General features: G+C 45.2%; 1 pseudogene; it reads right to left on the bottom strand.

The window, feature by feature from the left end:
* Positions 1–393: 393 nt before the first annotated feature.
* On the bottom strand, positions 394–8,139 carry LOC119354170 (annotated as a pseudogene).
* Positions 8,140–22,035: the final 13,896 nt, after the last annotated feature.

The raw sequence follows: 22,035 nt of genomic DNA, 5'->3' as shown, positions 1-22,035 counted from the left end.
GTGCGGACACTTCTAAAAGTGAACGAACATTTTTGAAACATGTGAACAAATTTCAAAATTATAGTAATATTTTAAAAATATGTTAACACTTGTTAAGTTACACAGAAAAAGCTATAATAGTCAACAATGCAAGTCTCTTCAAACAAGAAACCCAACCCGTCCGACACTTATCCATCACCACCAAGTGCTTTGTAGTAGAAATATCAGCCAAAATATGCACTACTGATTATCTGAACTGGAGCATCACATTTTGAAGAAGAAACAAAAATATATTTAATAGACAACGTACTGAACTTGGTTTACAGTACACGACATTCCTTACGATATGAGCCTTGTAAAAAGAAAAGATGTATTTACTATATCATCTATCATTCTAGCATAGCGAGTACAGCCTTAAGATAAAAAGACGATTCACAATGGAGTTGACAGATGCCATGAGGACGATCAAGAGTACATAATCAGTTGGGCTACAAAGCAGCAGAGCAAGTCTGTGAATAGATTGTACAAGCCGCTTTCACATTTACAAAGGGAAGAATCCTGGCACAAAGACTTTGTGACCCTGACTAAATGGAAATCCTAATCAGTATGTAAAAGCGAAGATAAAGCCATAACTAAATGGAAATCAAAAGCTACTACATCTACAAAAAGTATAGTCCTGTGCCATGGAGTTAATAACTACTTAATATTGGATATAAACAGAAAATATAAAAAAACTGCTACCTGTCCATCATTTCCACATTCTTACAACTGAGACATACTTTTAAAACCACAAGCTCCTCAACTCACAACAGAAAATAAGCAATGTAACTCGATCGTCCGTTTTCAGGGAAACAACATGACACATAATTAAGGATCCATTCGTGACGAAGAATCAAGTTTATAATGAATGGATGGCAAGAAATAAATGATCTCTAGCAAAGCAATCTTACATGGCTAATAGAGTGGAGGTTGAGAAACCTCACCGTCTGACATCAGGAGGAGCTCAAGTGGGCCTTGGAATCGCCCGTGCTGTCATGGAAGTTCTATGCACCGCGAACAGTCCCAACGGCGCTTTCACTTCATATGGTGTGATAACCTGAACTCTGTACATCAAGCAGTAATCTTATTGTTACCACTCTTTTCACCTTATTATATGCCTAATTATTTAACACTGACAGAGGTTTCCAAATTGGCGATTTTGTTTTGGCATATAAAGAAACTGAAGTTCATAATATATAAAAGCAAATTAATAGAAATTAAATATTGCAACCATGAATCCAATCCTCTAGTGATTACTCTCATTCTAAAGTTAAAACATACCATTATGTAGCTACTAAGTAATCAATTAGGTTAGCTTGCACGAACAAGGAGTTAACTGACAGGTATCCCTAATCACAATAGCTAGTTAGTAGTTTGCATGCTACTAACCTCACGCTTGACCAGCCTGCACTATATGGACTCCTTCAGGCTTCTGCATTCAATGGGTTCTCTCTCTGGCGCTCCTCTGTTGACTGTACAACAGGTAAGAAGTGCGGCTTGCCGCACCCCTGCGGGTGCGGTCATTCTCAACCCGGTAATAAAGCGATCAGAAAATAATGTAAGAATATCAGCAAGCAACAATGCAATGAACAAGAGAGCGAAAGGCAAATACATAAGAAACATAGATCAACTTCTTACATGGAACATAACATGAAAACCCATGCATTTATTAGTTTGGACCAGACCAGTTGCCCTAGGAAACATCACAAAGTTCAAGGACACTGCAAATTTGCTATAGAGCAATCCCTGTCATTTCACTATTCAGCTGGCAATATTGGGATCACAAATTCAGTAAATTTAGTAACTGAATATATCACCACACTTTTCAGCATATAGTTTCCTGTTTATTTGTACTTGAGAGAGCTCTCGAGTATAGGTGTGAGACCAAGTTGTATTTAAGACCGCACATGGAAAAGTTGTGTATGGAAAGAACAACATGGACATGTGATAGGTTGTACATGTGTCCGAGGTTACATAAAGTACACATGAAGCGACTTTACATCACTGATATGTTAGCCAGTTTATCCTAACATAGACTAATGCAACCTGACCTTACATACCATACTGGCCAAAAGGGTGCAACAACCATCTTGGATAAATAACTATAGACTACCTGTATATGATATGATTGGGGAAGAGCTAATACTAAGTACTACTCCCTCCGTTCCAAATTACTCGTCGCAGAAATGGATGTATCTAGAACTAAAATACATCTAGATACATCCATACCTGCGACAAGTAATTCGGAACGGAGGGAGTATTAGGTAACTACTTGGATAACCATCAAATCTTACCATCAGTCTTAGTCTATCCAGATTCCTGAAAGTAAATACCACGTAGCCATGTGAGTGGCTAGGAAGCATATTTTTAAGACATTACAGTTTAGCATCATTTGCCGGAGCTAAATTACATAAATTTCTATAGCTCTTTATCCCTGTAGTTGAAAACTATGTGAAACAATACAAATAAGAGAAAAATGAGGTATCATTTGGAAACACAAACTTTGGGAGCCCTCAACTACACCGAATGGAAATACATGATGATGCTAAGCACCATAGCATGATAGGGAACATGGCTCTGGTGTCGATGCACATTGTAGCAGAAGTTTCCACTGCAGAGGTAGTACACATAAAACCATGGTGGCGCAGGGAGTCTCTGGCAAGAAAACCACAAGATCCAGTCAAGCCCACTGCATGAAGTTGGAGACATGGCAGCAGGGGTTCGCACAATAAACTCCATTCAAATCCTTTAAAGCATCTAGTTGATGAAACGGATAGAGGAATTGTCAAATTAACTCGCCTGCTCACCAAAAACAATAAATGAAGAAATAAAAACCAGCCTTGCATTATAGTATGGTGGAACCGGGCTTGCAATAAACTCCTGAGGGCCTGGTTTATGGAAAAGGATTAAAAGACACCAGGTTTACATCATCAAGTGACATGAACGACAAGATGGGTACGGCGGCAAAAGGGGCCAACCACCAACACGTCACCGCTGGATAGAGTTGCATAAGGAAGTGGTGAAGTGAATCGCAAACGAACTCTGAACATGCTTCTGTGATGAGCTGAGGCTTATGGGGAATCAGAAGAATACTTTTGATTGCAAAAACATAAATTTAGTATCTGGCAAACTGAATGATGGGATGTTACACAACCATTGTAGACTGACTTACTAATGTTTAATACAATACTTATTTTGCTATTTCTCACAATGTAAGATGTAGCAAAGTTCGGTGAGGTTAGGCCTGAATATCAGCAACAGAAAAAGCAAGCAAGAACAAATACGTCTTAGCTCGAGCTCAAGCTATTTAGGTAAGATAATAAGAACCAGTTCATCGACATATTTTGGATAGCTATAGAACACATTAAACTTCACATTAAGATTGTGAGATATACCTCAGTTGAGTAGATCCTTTGATCGGCCCCCTTGGAAAAATCACCAAACTTTTGCAGAAGAAGTGGAGGACTTTAAGAATAATTGAATCTTCTGACCACCTCCTCCATCGATAAAAGAGAAGAAATTACATGGTAAAATTATACAGTCATCTGCCATAAAATGGAAAAATACAAACCATTAGCAAGTCTGGATTACACGATTGTGGAAATTCAACACATGACACCAGCAAGATAACTAATACAGGAAAGTTACAAATGAGACTGTAAAATACAAAGAATGTAGGATAACATACATTCTTTCTTCTTGCAAGAACCCTTCACTTTGGCAGCATGCTCTCCAACTGCCTTCTTCTCTTCTTTGGTTCCAAAAAGGTCAACATTGTTGTCATCGTCATTATCAGCGGCAGTAGCCTGCAAAATACAGGATTCATGATGTTATACTTGTGATACTGAAATATTTAAATAAACCACACAAGTTCCCAATAACAACCAGGACATGAATCAGTTAAGCAGTTGACACACTTATGCAATAGAACACAAATGCCGTTTGATCCTGTGATGGATAGATCCGAGCCGTCGGATAAAAAATGATTCATGCGCTTGTGAGAGGAAAAATTACTTCTTTCTAGGAAAAACTGTACTAAAAATAGGAAAAATGTACAAAAATAAGTGAGAGCGTTGTGTTTACCGCAGTTTTTCTACTACCGAGGTAAAAGAAGTGATGCGCGTGAGAAATATTATATCTGAGTGGGGTTTACCTGTATTGATTTTGTGTTTTTGCCTGCATATTTTAGATGGTATGCGCGGAAGAATTAATATAGTGTAAGCCTAAAGGCATGAGCAGGCTAGAAGAAATAATTGGAACCTAGATGATTAAAATGAGAAAGACAATGATTCATGTATACTTTTAAGTGGCCAACAAATTGAATAGGCAGAAGCAGAAAGGGGTTATAATACCCTGATTCTCTATTTATTACATGGAAATTTATTAAAGCACTGCAGGTGAGAAAAAAACTTGATCAACATATGAGTTTGCTGCATATTAGTGAATGAAATACAACAAAGTATTTCTAAAAGGTTACCATTCTTTTCCCAGGGGTTGCAAAGGTCTCCGCCATGTGGAAGACATAATAATAGTTGGGTGTTTTCTTGTTTTTGATTATCTTCCGTAGGTTATGGGTATTGTGATTAATAACTTGACTTTATTCCACCATACACAATAGCCACTAAACTCATCGATGTAGCAGACACAAGGTTCGCCTCTGCCAATTTACATGAAAACATACCATTAGTATTTTTTCTAATATAGAACTTGAGGCAGAGGGTTACCATCAACATCGTTGCTGGCATCAACTTGAGTTATATAGTTAGCGTCAACTTGAGTTATGTAGTTAACATTAACATCAACACCAGCATCTAATTCCTCTTGTTTAACTGCAAGTCTCTAAAAAAAACAGTAGAAGCATCACACTGATTTAATTGTTGGTGGTTTTAGCTAGGAGGGCTAATTGAAAAATATGACTGTGTTCATTAATACAACTATCTAAAACTAATCACATAGATCTGTAATAGAACACAACTTCATAGTCTTTGTGGCTTCGTATAAAGTGGGTGTTCACATGGTCATTTTACAGAATGAGTAAAAATTGTAGGTTGGTATAATCATAACTTGTGACAATACTCACACAGTCACATGGTGATAACTCTAAATTCCACACATATAATTAGCATGCTGATAGTGTTATTATCATGTGAAAAAGATCATAAATTGACATATACATTTGCTGCTAGCCATGGCCTATCTACTTTTGTGTGAGTATTAATATATTCAAGTGTGGATTATTAGTAAGCAAGTTAAATACTTTCAGAGCATTAATCTGAAGCACATACTTACACATGGAGTGTGTAGGTTTCTTTCCTAACACTTAGAATGTTGACAATTTGCCCTTTTAAACTATAATAAAAACGCAGAGAAGCAAGTTTCCTTCCCCTTCTATTTATTAATCCACATGCTAATATGCTTCATGACGAGCAGGCATTTGCCATCCCTCATATTCTTTCATGTTTGTGAGTACCTAAAAAATATGTGTATGTCCCTGTGTGTGTGTGTGTGTGTGCAGAACCGTATGTGCTCATGTGTGCCGCTCATCATGCTCATGTGTGCCGCTCATCAATTACTCCGCTATCTGAAACCTAACGCTAAATTGGATACCAAACAATGCAGAGAAATTGAGAGCAAGACCAGACTAAACTTCATCTGATCTCAATAAAAGGGATTATAAAACAGCTAGACTATCAACCTATGCCATCTTCTTTTTCACGCCTCGGATAGTATATCTTTAAATAGAACTGTTCGTGCCAACTTAATGTATTGCAGCAATTCAAAGACAAATCTGATTCAGGTTCAGTATGACAAAGAACACATCACCAAGTGAATTGTGATTAAGGTTCAGGGTGGCAAAGAACACGCCACCATGAGAAATGTGGTTTTTAGTGTCTAGTGAGCAAGTATGGTGTGTATTCATCTGTAACTTGATTACATGAATTCAGGTTCAGCATGTCAAGAAAGAGCAGTAGTGCAACGTATTAATGTGATTGGATGACCATGACCAGTATGTCAAAAGCTTCATCTTACCAGTACACTTCAGATAGTAGTATAAACACTGTCCTTGTAGGACAACAAAGCGAGGAAGCCAGTCATCGACATCGGTGTCGTCTATGATAGGTGGCTCCCCAGGAAGTTGAGTCCATCTCTGCAACGCACAAGAGATCATTTAGAGTCACCAGTCTGTTGAACAGCTGTCACACAAATGAAGCTGTTTTGGGGGCAACCAAACAAAAGTGCACTGGTTTCTTATGTACACTTCTGATATGGAGGTACCCGGAAAGGAGTGCATATCTCAAGGCTTCGTCAATATTTTCTAACCTGCAATGCTAAACTGTATGAATCACATCTGACGGAGAACAAAACACTGAATATAAATAGACACTTAGGTTCAGGTGAAAATCCACACAAACGTTGAGGCTGAATATTGAAGGGGTACTTCATCATACCGGGCTTTTAGCTGGGACACCCTTTCATCGGCATTGGTAATTTCGCTTCGTAATGATTCTACTTCAGCTCTTGTCAATTCGGTCTGATAACAGTGAAAACCGTCAGTGTACTTGTAAGACAGGATTCGTGATACATGACAGAAACAGAGGTTCGATATAGTTAGAAAACATTGTAACCTTATCATCATCCTTGTTGCTGGAAGACCACCTAATGCAAGGAATAGACAACAGTTGCAGAAGCGATAAACTCCCTTGACTCGTTTCGGGGTCCAAGAACGCCTACGTGGACTGTTTATTACAGGACAGGAACAGCAAGCTAAGCGTGTCAGTACACCCAGAATTAAAGGAAGAGGTTGAAAATTAAACAAGCCTTTGACAGCCATTGTTCGTTCTGCCATGAGTATCATCACCTTGGTGACGGATCCATGTTGCTCTTACTTGTGGACAGACCATCAGCACCGTCCATGGGCTCTTTCTCGGGCGTGAAGTGCTGCGGGAAGACCTCTATTCTTCCGTAAACACCATCCATCCAACGGCACAGGTGCTAGAAGAAATTGCATAGTATGTTTAACAATGATACAATGTAGCGTAGAATTAAAAAGTGTAAGACAATATCGATAGCGAAGTGGTACGCCACATATTAGACTATCCAGTGCAGGTATTATCTGTTGAATGCATAGTTTCAGCAAAGGTATTCTACGCAAATAGGAAGGCTCGTAATATGGTCCAAGCATCGGCTGAAAGCCTCAGATTGCTTCCACGAGCATGTTTTGGTGTTCTTACAATGCTGAAATTCTATTATTAAGACTAGTGCAATAAGCCATTAACCGACAGTTTTATTTATTATTCTATCATAATGGCTATACTATCCAAGAGCTATCACTCCCCCTAATTTTCTGTCTCGGAGAAGATGCACATTGGTCCATCAAAATAAAACACTAAAGCCTGGAGCACATTAGTTGGCAGTGATATATATATAAATGTAGGTTTTTGGAACCTAGCTAAATCTAAGAATTGGCTAGATAAGATAGATGTGCAGGGGTAAGAAGAGGGGGTGGAGCTCACCAGGTTCAGGGGGGTAGGAGGAGGGAGGAGCCATGAGGGCTCGTGCCTCGTCCACCTGCATCAGTTGCTAAGAGGAGCAGGGACGCGTCCGTGCACCTGCGTGACCAAAAGCAGCAGCAACGTGAGGGGAGGGGAGGGGATTAGGGTTGGAGCAGGGGGGAGGGTGGCATCCCGAGCAGGCCATTGCGTGGGCGCAGAGCAGGCAGAGCATAAGCACTCGGAGGCCAAGGTCGGACGGCATCGCCGGCGAATCTGCGAGCACCTTGGCCGCCGCCTGACCTGCTCACTCTCCCTCTTCTATTCCCTTCCCTTCCCTTCTGATGACGAGAGGGCGAGGCTGCGGGCTGCTACGCCGCCTTGGCCTGCTACTGCTGCTCCCCGCCGTCGCCGCCGCCATGCTCCTCGTCCTCCCTCCTCTGCTGCTCGTCGTCGTTGGGGGGCGCTCTGCTGCGGCGGATCTGGCCGCCGACGGCGCCGTTCGAGGCGGTGGGTGGCGGCGGCGGCGATGTGGGTGGGAGGAGAGCAGACGCGCGGGAGGGGAGGGGAGGGGAGAGGAGGCGCGCGGGAGGGGAGCGAAGGCGGCGGCGAGGCGGGAGGAGCTGGGCGCGGGGCGAAGGCGCGAGCGAGGGAGGAGGGAGGCGGCTGCAGGAGCGGGCGAAGGAGGAGCAGCTAGGTCTCCAGCGCCCCCTTTTATACCCCCACCACGCGAAATGACCGAAATGCCCTGGTGGGGCCATGGTATTTACATTTTGTTGCCATTACTATTCATTCCAGCAGTGATTCTTCCGGATCCGACGGCCCAGATCCTCCCACCTCTCGATCCAATGGCCCAAAACCCATCAAGCATCGCGATCCGACGGCCCACGATCGCTGAACTCTGTGGAGCCTTGTAGGAACATCCTTCTCTTATCTCTTGATTCTGAACCGTGCCGTGGCGAAAAAGCTGGACGAGCACGAGCACAGCCAGCACAGCAGACCCGTCGTCCAATAGCCGACCGGTACACCACCAAAGCCTCTGTTTATTTTGCGGTTTGCAATGTTTTTCTTTTTCTTCTTCTGCCTTCCGTGTTACGTTCGCTTTGCACACACGCACAAGAGGCGCCAACTGTTGTGCTCGTAGCGCGCTCTGGCGAACAGGCCGCGTGACGCATCGCGCATCCACGTCCGTCGCCGAGAGCACGCCGGTCCAATTCGCGTACGGCTTTAGTTCATTTTTCATGACCACTTCAACTCTCAGAGTCGCAGATCCATCGCAGCTACAAGAGCGCACGCACAGACAACAAAAGGCGATCGGTTCATGGGGGGTTGTTGAAATAAATCCAATAAATCCAATAGTGCAACAATTCAAAAGGCGATCGGTTTATTTTGACTTGTCTGAATTATTGGATTTTGATTTTATTTTGCTTTGTTGCATCTTTGAATTGTTGACTATGATGAATTAGATCGATGTGATTGATGTGCATGGATTTGCATGAACTTGAGGGTTTAGATATAAGAAACGTGGTTGTCCGGCAAGACTTTTGTTGGGTCGTCCAACACTGTTCAGGGTCGCGCCCATAGACATTTAGAGGTCGGATTGGCAAGTCGGGTCTTAGATGCTCTAAGGCCAACTCCAAGGCACTCACCCAAATAGGCGTGAATTTGGTCCGCTTTTTATTCATTTGGGTTGGCTGGAGGCGCGTTGTCCGGCTGCGTTTGTGCAAATCTGTTCGGTGCGCCCAACCGGCCAACCCATTTGGTCCACCGGCCGTTGGGCGGTCAAAGTTTTACAATTAGACATTTTATGCATATATCCAAATAAAAACATTACAACCAACTAAATTACATAGTTTTAACATCACAATAAAAGGCTTACAATCAAATAAAAATCCATAGTTTACAACCAAATGAAATTTGAATTGTCACAAATACATTAAAAGAAAAGAGCTGGTGAAAGTGCTAGTTATCGACTAGAGGAGGGGTGAATAGGCGATTTTTATGAAAGTTTTCAAAACACGAGGTCTTTGAAGACAAACTGTTGAAATGAACCTATATAATGTAATGAGCCATCTATCACATGGTAGTGAGTGGAAAAGCTTCAATCAGAAACATGAAAAGTTTGCTGCTGGCCCGAGAAACATTAGACTTGGCTTAGCTTCAGATGGATTTAACCCATTTGGCCACGAGAGTGCCACATATAGCATGTGGCCAATGCTTGTTATCCCTTATAACATGCCTCCAAATGTCTGCACCAAAGAATCAAACTACATGATGGTCTTGCTCATCCCAAGTCCAAAAAGTCCTGGAAAGGATTTTGATTTGTTCATGGAGCCTCTTGTGGAGGAACTTCAAAAGCTATGGAGGGGTGTTCTCACTCGAGACCTATATAGCAGCCCACCAGCTGATTTCTTTCTGCGTGTTGTTATAATTTGGTGCATCCATGATTATCCGGCTTTGGGCACTATGTCAGGGCGAACGACACATGGTTACAATGCATGTGTTTGCCGTGACAGGAATTCGCTGTCATACGCAATACTTAGCAAGATCTGTTACATTGGACACCGTCGTTTCCTTGCCAAGGACAAGTTGCATCCTAGAAAATACCAAAGACATGTGTTCAATGCAAAGCATGAAAACCGTGATGCGCCAAAGAGGTTGTAACGCCCCAAGACCGGAGCTTGAGATACCTCCATGGGTTTCGAGTTTCGTTGGTGTTTCGTTTGGTTCGTTGCATTCATCATTGCTTCATGTGCATTGCATCATATCATCATGCAACCCGTTCTAAAGCTCAACTAAATAAGTTGCATGGATCTTCGGTCCATTTAAACCGAGGGAATTCACGTGGTGATTCTCTTTACAACATATACCCCAATATTAGGGAGCTATAAAATTATATTCCAATAATTTGGAATCACCCATAAACACACTTGCAAAAATTCCCCATGTCTTTTCTACTTCAAGTTTGACTTCAAAACCTTGCCCGCATCTCTCTTCCCTTTTGCTGAGGTTCCTCCAAAAATTTCAACATTTTTGGACACTTCAAAAACCAAGTCCTAGTTCAAACCCATTTAAATTAAATTCAAACGAGATTGAATTTAAACTTTCGGTCATGCCCACTTCCATTTTTTTCCTGGTTCAAGCTCATTTTTGAGAGCCCGGGAACACTATCTGCATGCCAAAGTCCCTTCTCTAACCTTTTTCCTTTCTTCCTTTTTTTACTGTTTGGGTAAATAAGAGAGAAGGAGGAGAGAGCCCAGCAGCCCAGCCAGGCCTCTGGCCACTTCCTTCACTACCGGGCCGGCCTCTAAGGCCCAGCCATGCCCCGCTGTAAACCCAGCCGCCTCCCACTAGTGTTGCAACCCTAGGCCGACCGAAACCATCTCCTTCTCGATCCCTCTCTCCCTCCTAGCGCCGTCACCAGGAGACCCACGCTCGACCCCCCTCCTCTCACCGTGATCCTTTCTCCCTCTCTCAATCTCCCACGCCCGAACCTCCCATCTGTTGGAAATATGCCCTAGAGGCAATAATAAAAGTATTATTATTATATTTCTTTGTTCATGATAATAGTCTTTTATTCATGCTATAACTGTATTATCCGGAAATCGTAATACACGTGTGAATACATAGACCTCAATATGTCCCTAGTAAGCCTCTAGTTGACTAGCTCGTTGTGATCAACAGATAGTCATGGTTTCCTGGCTATGGACATTGGATGTCGTTGATAACGGGATCACATTATTAGGAGAATGATGTGATGGACAAGACCCAATTCTAAGCATAGCACAAAGGTCGATTAGTTCGTTTGCTAGAGCTTTTCCAATGTCAAGTATCTCTTCCTTCGACCATGAGATCGTGTAACTCCCGGATACCGTAGGAGTGCTTTGGGTGTACCAAACGTCACAACGTAACTGGGTGACTATAAAGGTGCATTACAGGTATCTCCGAAAGTGTCTGTTGGGTTGACACGGATCGAGACTAGGATTTGTCACTCTGTGTTACGCAGAGGTATCACTGGGCCCACTCGGTAGTGCGTCATCATAATGAGCTCAAGGTGACCAAGGTGTTGGCCACGGGATCATGCATTACGGTACGAGTAAAGTGACTTGCCGGTAACGAGACTGAACAAGGTATTGGGATACCGATGATCGGGTCTCGGGCAAGTAACGTACCGATTGACAAAGGGAATTGTATACGGGGTTTGATCGAATCCTCGACATCGTGGTTCATCTGATGACATCATCGAGGAGCATGTGGGAGCCAACATGGGTATCCAGATCCCGCTGTTGGTTATTGACCGGAGAGTCTCGGTCATGTCTGCATGTCTCCCGAACCCGTAGGGTCTACACACTTAAGGTTCGGTGACGCTAGGGTTATCAGGAAGACAAGTATGTGATTACCGAATGTTGTTCGGAGTCCCGGATGAGATCCCAGACGTCATGAGGAGTCCCGGAATGGTCCGGAGGTAAAGTTATATATATGGGAAGTTGTTAAACGGGCACCGGAAAGTTTCGAGGTCATACCGGTATTGTACCGGGACCACCGGAAAGGTTCCGGGGGTCCACCGGGAGGGACCACCCCTCCCGGGGGGCCACTTGGGCTGCGTAGGGATAGCAGCCAGCCCCTAGTGGGCTTGGCGCCCCCCCCTTTGGGCCCATGCGCCTAGGGTTGGGGGGGAAACCCTAAAGGGGGCGCACCCCCTTGCTTGGGGGGCAAGCCCCCCACCCTTTGGCCGCCGCCCCCCTCTAGGGTTTCCCCTAGAGGGTCGGCCCCTTGCCCCTCTCCTCCTATATATAGAGGAGTGAGGGGAGGGCTGCTGCACACCACAACTTAAGGCGCAACCCCTCCCCTCCCCAACACCTCTCCTCCTCCGTACGTGCTCGGCGAAGCTCTGTCGGAATACTGCTGCACCAACTGCACCACGCCGTCGTGCTGCCCTTGGGGCTGCCTTCCTCAACCTCTCCTTCCTCCTTGCTGGATCAAGACGGAGGAGACGTCGACCGTCCCGTACGTGTGTTGAACGCGGAGGTGCTGTCCGTTCAGCACTTGGTCATCGGTGATCCGAATCACGACGAGTACGACTCCATCATCACCATCCCCTTGAACGCTTCCGCACTCGATCTACAAGTGGTATGTAGATGCAAACTCTTCCCCTTGACTCGTTGCTTAGATGAACTCATAGATGGATCTTGGTGAAACCGTAGGAAAAATTTTAATTTTCTGCAACGTTCCCCAACACCATCTCCCTCTCGTGCCCTGTGATGCAACCCCGTCGTCGTGCACCACCTTTCGCACCTCCAGCCGCCTCCCATGGCGCCCACACCCGCGCGCAAGACCTCCCCGTCGCCAACACCGCTGCCTTGCCGCGCCTGAGTCCTCGTGCGCCTTCCTGCTTCGTCCGGCCGCAGCGCTGCCAACCTCCTCCAACCGCCCCTGCCGGCGACCAGCAGGCCGCTGTCGTCCGTCTCGTCCACTTGGAGCATGCGCAGCCACGCGCCCAGAGGCCGCCGCCCACTCCTCCCTTGATCCCGTCGGATTCGAGCGCCGCGAAGCAGCTCCCTCTCCTGCGCGCCTCGCTGCCGTCTCCCCGCATCAGACCTGGCCTCCACCACCTCGCCTTCATCTGCCTCCCCGCCAGGGTCCCTCGCAGTCTCCACCTTGTCGCCTTGCCTCATCGCTGGCCCTGCTCCACCTCGTCGCCTCGCATCCACAGAACCAGGCCACGGCCGCGCCATGGTCGCCTCCCTCCTTTGCACCCGGCCTCGACTGGAGTCGCCCCTGTCAGCAACCAGCACGACCACGAGGCTGCCCTCTCCTTCCCCTACACAGGATCTCGCAGCTACCACCATCGCCTCCTTGTTGTTGGCATCCTGAGGCCCTTTTGTTGTTTTGTGTTGGACGCGGCAAGATTGACTACAACAACGCCAAGTTCCACCACCGGCAAGACCCGGACTCCGAATGCAAGTACAACTACAAACCCGAAGAACTCAGATGCATCAAGTCCCCGAGGAGACCCATTTTTTTCGTCAAGTTCGACTACATTGTGACGCATCAAGTACCTATACCGTGTCTCCGGAATCGCCAAGACCGTCCTAAATATTGCCAAGTACCACTTCGATTCCAGAACGCGACAAGTACCACGACACCCGGAGTCCTCGGATCCGTCAAGTTCCATTATGAGATATACAACTACCGTCGACCTCAAAGACCTCGGATTCACCAAGTTCTCACGACGACAAGTGTGACCCTTCGGATGCGCCAAGTTCATCCACACAAAAACGCCAAGTACCACTCATGTCGGCAAGACCCGCAAGTCGGACCCCGAATGATCGACGTCTCGTGGACCGTGTACAACTACCGCTGCCGTGATTTTTGACAAGACGTCGGGTGCCTCTATTTCTACTACCGTCTCGGTGATCACAGATGAACGATAGCACGACTACTTCCACTACGGCATGAGTACAACTACTACCTCTACGAACATGGCGAGACCGTCTACTTCCGCTAAGAACTTGATCCGTTCCGAAAAGTCTCACCTCGAAGGTATAACCCCGAGATGACGCCCGTGAACGAATGAATGCATGTTGGATGAGATGCACCCTTTGTCTGCACCGTGTCCGTATTGTCACTCGTTTTCCATGCCACTAACTCGCGGGACACCCGGAATCCGGGAGCGCCCCACCATCTTTTGCACACATCCGCACACTTCTCCTTTGCATCGGTATCCCAATCGAGTTACCGGAACCGGAACGCTGCCGTGGCACCGTTTTCGTTATCGTTGCCGTGGCACCCCTTTTCCTTCCACCACGGTGACAAATGCCTTATAATGCTCTTGTCAACTTTTAACAAAAATTGCATAAACTTGTTCATGTCATCCGCATCATGATAACAACAATTAAAATGTTTAGATTGTTGTTGCACCAAATTACTAATGCATATGGGGATTTACCGGATTCGTTATTTGTTATGTCCGACCCCATTTAAATTGTTTAGATGGTGTAGTTTTGTTATGCTTCACCTCTTACCATGTTTAACAACATTTAATATTGTTGGGTACATAAACGAGATCGAACTAAATAATTGATGTGGTGTTCCGTCAATATGCAACTCGTTGCATATTGAGCTCCACTTAATTTGTAGGATTGTTTGTGCACTTTGCCATGCCATGCATATTTAAACCGGACATGCATCATACTTGATTGTGCATCATGACATGTTTATGTGATGGTTGTTTACTATGTTGTTTGCTTTCTTTCCGGTGTACTTCGTCTCGGTAATCCGATAACGTCGTGTTATGAGGATTCGTTCAACAACGTCCATTTGTCTTCTTCATGGACTCGTTCTTCTTCCTTGCGGGATTTCAGGCAAGATGACCATACCTTCGAAATCACTTCTATCTTTGCTTGCTAGTTGCTCGCTCTTTTGCTATGCCTATCCTGCGATACCTACCACTTGCTTATCATGCCTCCCAAATTGCCATGTCAAACCTCTAACCCACCTGGTCCTAGCAAACCGTTGTTTGGCTATGTTACCGTTTTGCTCAGCCCCTCTTATAGCATTGTTAGTTGCAGGTGAAGATTGAAGTTTGTTCCTTGTTGGAACATGGAGATGTTGTTCCTTGTTGGAACATGTTTACTTGTTGGGATATCACAATATATATTATTTAATTAATGCATCTATATACTTGGTAAAGGGTGGAAGGCTCGGCCTTATGCCTGGTGTTTTGTTCCACTCTTGCCGCCCTAGTTTCCGTCATATTAGTGTTATGTTCCCGGATTTTGCGTTCCTTACGCGGTTGGGGAATAATGGGAACCCCTTGATAGTTCGCCTTGAATAAAACTCCTCCAGCAATGCCCAACCTTGGTTTTACCATTTGCCACCTAGCCTTTTCTTTCCCGTGGGTTCTGCAGACTCAAGGGTCATCATTATTTTAACCCCCCCGGGCCAGTGCTCCTCTGAGTGTTGGTCCAAACTATCAGCCGCCGGTGGCCACCAGGGGCAACTTTGGGCTGGCCTACCGGAAGTTTGGACAATCTGAGTGTGCCCTGAGAAAGAGATATGTACAACTCCTATCGGGATTTGTCGGCGCATTCGGGCGGTGTTGCTGGATCTATTTTACCCTGTCGAAATGTCTTGTAACCGGGATTCCGAGTCTGATCGGGTCTTCCCGCTAGAAGGTATATCCTTCGTTGACCGTAAGAGCTTGTCATGGGCTAAGTTGGGATTCCCCTGCAGGGATTTGAACTTTCGAAAGTCGTGCCCGCGGTTATGGGCAGATGGGAATTTGTTAACGTCCGGTTGTAGAAAACCTGAAGTTGATCTTAATTAAAATACATCAACCGCATGTGTAACTGTGATGGTCTCTCTCCGGTGGAGTCCGGGAAGTGAACACGGTTGTTGGAGTTATGCTTGACGTAGGTTGTTCTAGGATCACTTCTTGATCATAGTTGTTCGACCGTACTTTTTCCTTCTCTTCTCGCTCTTATTTGCGTATGTTAGCCACCATATATGCTAGTCGCTTGCTGTAGCTCCACCTCATACCTTTACCTTACCCATAAGCTTAAATAGTCTTGATCGCGAGGGTGCGAGATTGCTGAGTCCCCCGTGACTCACAGATACTTCCAAAACCAGCTTGCAGGTGCCGTTGAACTGTGCAGATGACACAACCAAGCTCAAGGAGGAGCTCAATGAAGATCTTGTCCTTTGGTGTTGTTTCGTTCTAGTTGATCAGTAGTGGAGCCCAGTTGGGGTCGATCGGGGATCTGTGTAGTTTTTGGGGTAGTCTTCTTTTATTTTGGTTCCGTAGTCGGACCTTGTTTGTATCTGATTGATGTAATGCTTTATTCATGTAATTGTGTGAAGTGGCGATTGTAAGCCAACTATGTCTCTTTTCCCCTATTGTATTACATGGGTTGTTTGCGAAGATTACCTCACTTGCGACATTGCTTTCAATGCGGTTATGCCTCTAAGTCGTGCTTCGACACGTGGGAGATATAGCCGCATCGAGGGCGTTACAAGTTGGTATCAGAGCCTTCCCCGACCTTAGGAGCCCCACTGCTTGATCGTTTTTAGCAGCCGAGTTGAGTCTAGAAAAAAATGTTTTGAGTCATTTAGGAATTATATATCAAAGAGTTTAGGAATTCTTTTTACTCCCAGTCCCTTCATCGCTCTGGTAAGGCATCCTGACGTAGAGTTTTGACTATTCTCTTCTCAAATTTCACTAATTTTTTTAGGATCACGCGGGTATCTTGGAATCGTTCTGATGGTTTTGTGATGAGAACTTTGTTCTTGGTGCCTCCTGTCATTTAGGGGTTGTGGCAGTGTCCCGGGGAGTTGAGCTCCGAGGTGTTGTCGTCACAATTTTATCGTTGCAGTTCTGGAATACCTGAGTTTAGTACGCCGACATCGAAAATCTCTTTTATGCAGTTGTTGGTGAGATAACCTCGACGCCACCCAGTACTGGGGCGGGAGTTCGGGAGTATTGCCATAACTTGTATAACAGATGCTTTTCGAAGGTTGAGGTAGACGATTTTCGAAGGTTTCTTGGTTATGTGTTGAAGGATGGATACAGCTGGATGTAGGATTTGTTAGAATTGGGTGAGATATTATGCTTCCCCTGTATCCCCAACACCTGATTGCATAACCAAAAAATTTCGGGAGTTTATAAGTGGGAATTCAAGTAGCTCTTAGGATATCTTTCCGACAGATGTATGATATGAAATTGGGGTTCGACGTCTAGTGGTCCGCCTATTCATGGTCGGTTTTACAGTGGTCTCGTTGTGTCTTAAAGAGTCCTTGGCTATGCCGACTCGGGGACGCTTCGTATGTCATGTGCACTGCCTTGTACATGATGGTGTTGTACGATCGAGCCCGTGTAGGCCCCACCACGAAAACTTCGGACGAAATCTCTATCATATGTTTGTTCCGGCTTATTCTGCAAGCCAACCCTTTGTTTTTGTTTTGAGCTGTGGTATTCGAGTTGCTTCGAAGTCAAATGTTGATTCCATACCTTTCCCAAATGGTGTTCTCATACTCCGATGTGGATACTAATCCCTCTTGGCAATCGAGATTGTCATGTCAACCCTTTTTAACCGGTGTGCTTCTCTTCAAGTGGATCTGATCATTTCAACATCCGCAAGATCAAGTATCAGTTCTTCTCGACAGTTTTTGTTCCATCTGTCTCCAAGTTGCCTTTGTTTTTACCGCCCACCCACCCTTTTTCTTCAAGGACTCAGATGTCTTAATCAAGTATCCTTTTATTCATGTGAAGTCTCTCCATTCTTTTTCATCAATATTCTTACCCGGTGGTTCTCAAGAAGATGTTCTACTAGTTCATCATTCTTCTTTTTTTTTCCATCTCCGGCGGATCCAATACAAGCTTTGTTGATCATATCTTTTCCTCATTTCTATGCTTTCTCATGCCGGTGCACCTAATATTCATTCATTTCTCGCTATTCAATTATTCCGGAATGCTTAAGATATCTCGAATATTCGTGTTTCCACTCTGCTTTCATTCAAGCTATTTCGAGGTCCTATCATATTCAAGCCTTCTAATTCAACCGGTGCATTCTCTCTTTTAAATCGTTCAACGTTGTTTCTTTTGAGTAGGCCCTAACCCACAGGTCTTTTCCAGGATCTTACCCGACTCTTCTCTTTTTCCCGGCGTATTCTCAAATCTTCTAAAGTTTGACGTAAGAATGAATTGTCATCAGTCAAATGTCTTTCTCCAAGATCTTTCAAATTCTTTTCATCGTTGGCTCAACCTTTCTATTCTTCATTCCGGAGTGCCTCAACAATTTTTGTTGGTGTTTCTCGTCGTCATTCTCGGATTTGAAGCCCGGAGAAGATTTTTCTTCAATCTTGTCCATTCTCTCGAAGATTCGTGATTCTAGTTTGATGCCATCCTCTCATAATTGTTTTCGATTGTGAGAATTCTTTTCACCTATCTGGAGCAATTCAAGAGTCTCCTCAGTTTGATTATCCGGAGTCCAACAATTCAGGTTTATTCATTCTCAACCTTCAGTTATCATTCTCCAAATCTTACCGGGGCATCGTTCGAATATCCTCTAATCAGTTCATGATCTCTTCATTCCCATGGATCTAAACCCTCTCATGTATCTTCTTTCATTTGCTAATTTTTCCCGGTGTTTCTTTATCTTTACTTCGTTCATTTTCAATCCTACCGGTGTTTCATTGAAGACCTTATCAAGTTATCGATATCTCTCCTAATCCTTTCAACGAGAATAAGTGGTATGCCAAATCCGATGCTTGTCATCAATTTAAATTGGTGAAGGATACGCATAACGTAAATCTTATTTTTGTTTCATCGAGTGAACTCAATTCCCTGTTCCGGAGGCTCATCAAATTCTCGTTTTCATTTGTTCATTTTTCTTTTCCGGAGTTCCAAGTTTTCTCTTTGTCTCGTCGCAAAGCTTCATCAAATCATTGCAAGGCTTCAACCTTACTCTTCTCATCTTTCTTTCCGTTTGATCATTCTTTTGTTTACCGGAGTTCTTCATGAAGTTTCTGCATGATGGTCCATAAAGGACTTAATCCATTCTCGAAATATTCATCAAGATTATTTTCAGAGGAGTTCAAGCATTCTTCTTCTTGTAATCCGGAGTGCAATTCTTCCTTCCGTACCATTGGAGGTGATATTACGTCATTCTTGATAATTTGAGTTCATGTTCCATGATTCCCATGTTGTTAAGAATGAGATATTTTAAATCCACCAATCTCTTCATTGGAGTTATCTTGGGCTATATTTCACCTAAAGCTTTCCTTTAAGGATTGTCGCTCTTATGGTGTTTATCAATGATCCAAGTTCTTCATTTATCCTCCCGGTGAGATATCTTCTCGTCTACTTGTTCTTATCAATCCAATTCTTTTTCCCGTGAGTGGCAGGTTGTCACCTCTTAATTTGAGATGTATTCCATAAGACCATTTCAAGCTTATTCTTTTCATTGTTGGTTTTCCAACAATTCCTTTCGACCCTTCCCCTAAGGATGCCTTTTCAAGCTCTTTTGTGGAAGAAGTTGGCATTTTCTTCTCCATTATCCTATTTCAATTATTTATCGTCTATTCTTTTGTTCCGAAGGCAGTATGTTGTGATTTCGTCAAGTATCTCCTCATCTTACCAAGTTCTTATTCTATTCCTTTACTTTTCAACCGGAGTGCTGCCCAAAGTTGTTCTTCCTTGTTTCCTCTTTGCTAACGGAGTGCTTTCAACTTCATTTATCTCCGTTGTATTCTTTTCTCGATATGGATTAACCTTTTCAAGGTTCTTTGGTCTCACTCATTGGTCAAAGAAGCAACTTAGTTTTACCTCTTCTCTTTTCTCTTCCGTTTTCCCTCTGGTGTCATTCTAGATCTCGGGACGAGATCCTCTCGTAGTGGCGGAGTGTTGTAACACCCCAAGACCGGAGCTTCAGATACCTCCATGGGTTCCGAGTTTCGTTGGTGTTTTGTTTGGTTCGTTGCATTCATCATTGCTTCATGTGCATTGCATCATGTCATCATGCAAACCATTCTAAAGCTCAACTAAATAAGTTGCATGGATCTTTGGTCCATTTAAATTGAGGGAATTCACATGGTGATTCTCTTTACAACATATACCCCAATATTAGGGAGCTATAAAATTATATTCCAATAATTTGGAATCACCCATAAACACACTTGCAAATATTCCCCATGTCTTTTCTACTTCAAGTTTGACTTCAAAACCTTGCCCGCATCTCTCTTCCCTTTTGCTGAGGTTCCTCCAAAAATTTCAACATTTTTGGACACTTCAAAAACCAAGTCCTAGTTCAAACCCATTTGAATTAAATTCAAATGAGTTTGAATTTAAACTTTCGGTCATGCCCACTTCCATTTGTTTCCTGGTTCAAGCTCATTTTTGAGAGCCCGGGAACACTATCCGCATGCCAAAGTCCCTTCTCTAACCTTTTTCCTTTATCTCTTTCCTTTCTTCCTTTTTTTACTGTTAGGGTAAATAAGAGAGAAGGAGAAGAGAGCCCAGCAGCCCAGCCAGGCCTCTGGCCACTTCCTTCACTACCGGGCCGGCCTCTAAGGCCCAGCCACGCCCCGCTGTAAACCCAGCCACCTCCCACTAGTGTCGCAACCCTAGGCCGACCGAAACCATCTCCTTCTCGATCCTTCTCTCCCTCCTAGCGCCGTCACCAGGAGACCCATGCTCGACCCCCCTCCTCTCGCCGTGATCCTTTCTCCCTCTCTCGATCTCCCACGCCCGAACCTCCCATCTCCCTCTCGTGCCCTGTGATGCAACCCCGTCGTCGTGCACCACCTTTCGCACCTCCAGCCGCCTCCCATGGCGCCCTCACCCGCGTGCGAGACCTCCCCGTCACCAACACCGCTGCCTTGCCGCGCCTGAGTCCTCGTGCGCCTCCCTGCTTCGTCCGGCCGCAGCGCCGCCAAGCTCCTCCAACCGCCCCTGCCGGCGACTAGCAGGCCGCTGCCGTCCGTCTCCTCCACTTGGAGCATGCGCAGCCACGCACCCAGAGGCCGCCGCCCACTCCTCCCTCGATCCCTCCGGATTCGAGCACCGCGAAGCAGCTCCCTCTCCTGCGCAGCTCGCTGCCGTCTCCCCGCATCGGACCTGTCCTCCACCACCTCGCCTTCATCTGCCTCCCCGCCAGGGTCCCTCGCAGTCTCCACCTCGTCGCCTTGCCTCATCGCTGGCCCTGCTCCACCTCGTTGCCTCGCATCCACAGAACCAGGCCACGGCCGCGCCATGGCCGCCTCCCTCCTTTGCACCCGGCCTCGACTGGAGTCGCCCCTGTCAGCAACTAGCACGACCACGAGGCTGCCCTCTCCTTCCCCTGCACAGGAGCTCGCAGCTACCACCATCGCCTCCTTGTTGTTGGCATCCTGAGGCCCTTTTTTGTTTTGTGTTGGACGCGGCAAGATTGACTACAACGACGCCAATTCCACCATCGGCAAGACCCGGACTCCGAATGCAAGTACAACTACAAACCCGAAGAACTCAGATGCATCAAGTCCCCGAGGAGACCCGTTTTTTTCGTCAAGTTCGACTACATTATGACGCGTCCAAGTACCTATACCGTGTCTCCGGAATCGCCAAGACCGTCCCGAATATTGCCAAGTACCACTTCGATTCCAGAACGCGACAAGTACCACGACGCCCGGAGTCCTCGGATCCGTCAAGTTCCATTATGAGATATACAACTACCGTCGACCTCGAAGACCTCGGATTCACCAAGTTCTCACGATGACAAGTGTGACCCTTCGGATGCGCCAAGTTCGTCCACACAAAAACACCAAGTACCACTCATGTCGGCAAGACCCGCAAGTCGGACCCCGAATGATCGACGTCTCATGGACCGTGTACAAATACCGCCGCCGTGATTTTCAACAAGACGTCGGGTGCCTCTATTTCTACTACCGTCCTGGTGATCAGAGATGAACGATAGCACGACTACTTCCACTAAGGCATGAGTACAACTACTACCTCTATGAACGTGGCGAGACCGTCTACTTCCGCTAAGAA

Source organism: Triticum dicoccoides, chromosome 2A (genome assembly GCF_002162155.2).
Source record: "Triticum dicoccoides isolate Atlit2015 ecotype Zavitan chromosome 2A, WEW_v2.0, whole genome shotgun sequence".
Classification (NCBI taxonomy): domain Eukaryota; kingdom Viridiplantae; phylum Streptophyta; class Magnoliopsida; order Poales; family Poaceae; genus Triticum; species Triticum dicoccoides.
This window is presented reverse-complemented; position numbering and strand designations above follow the sequence as displayed.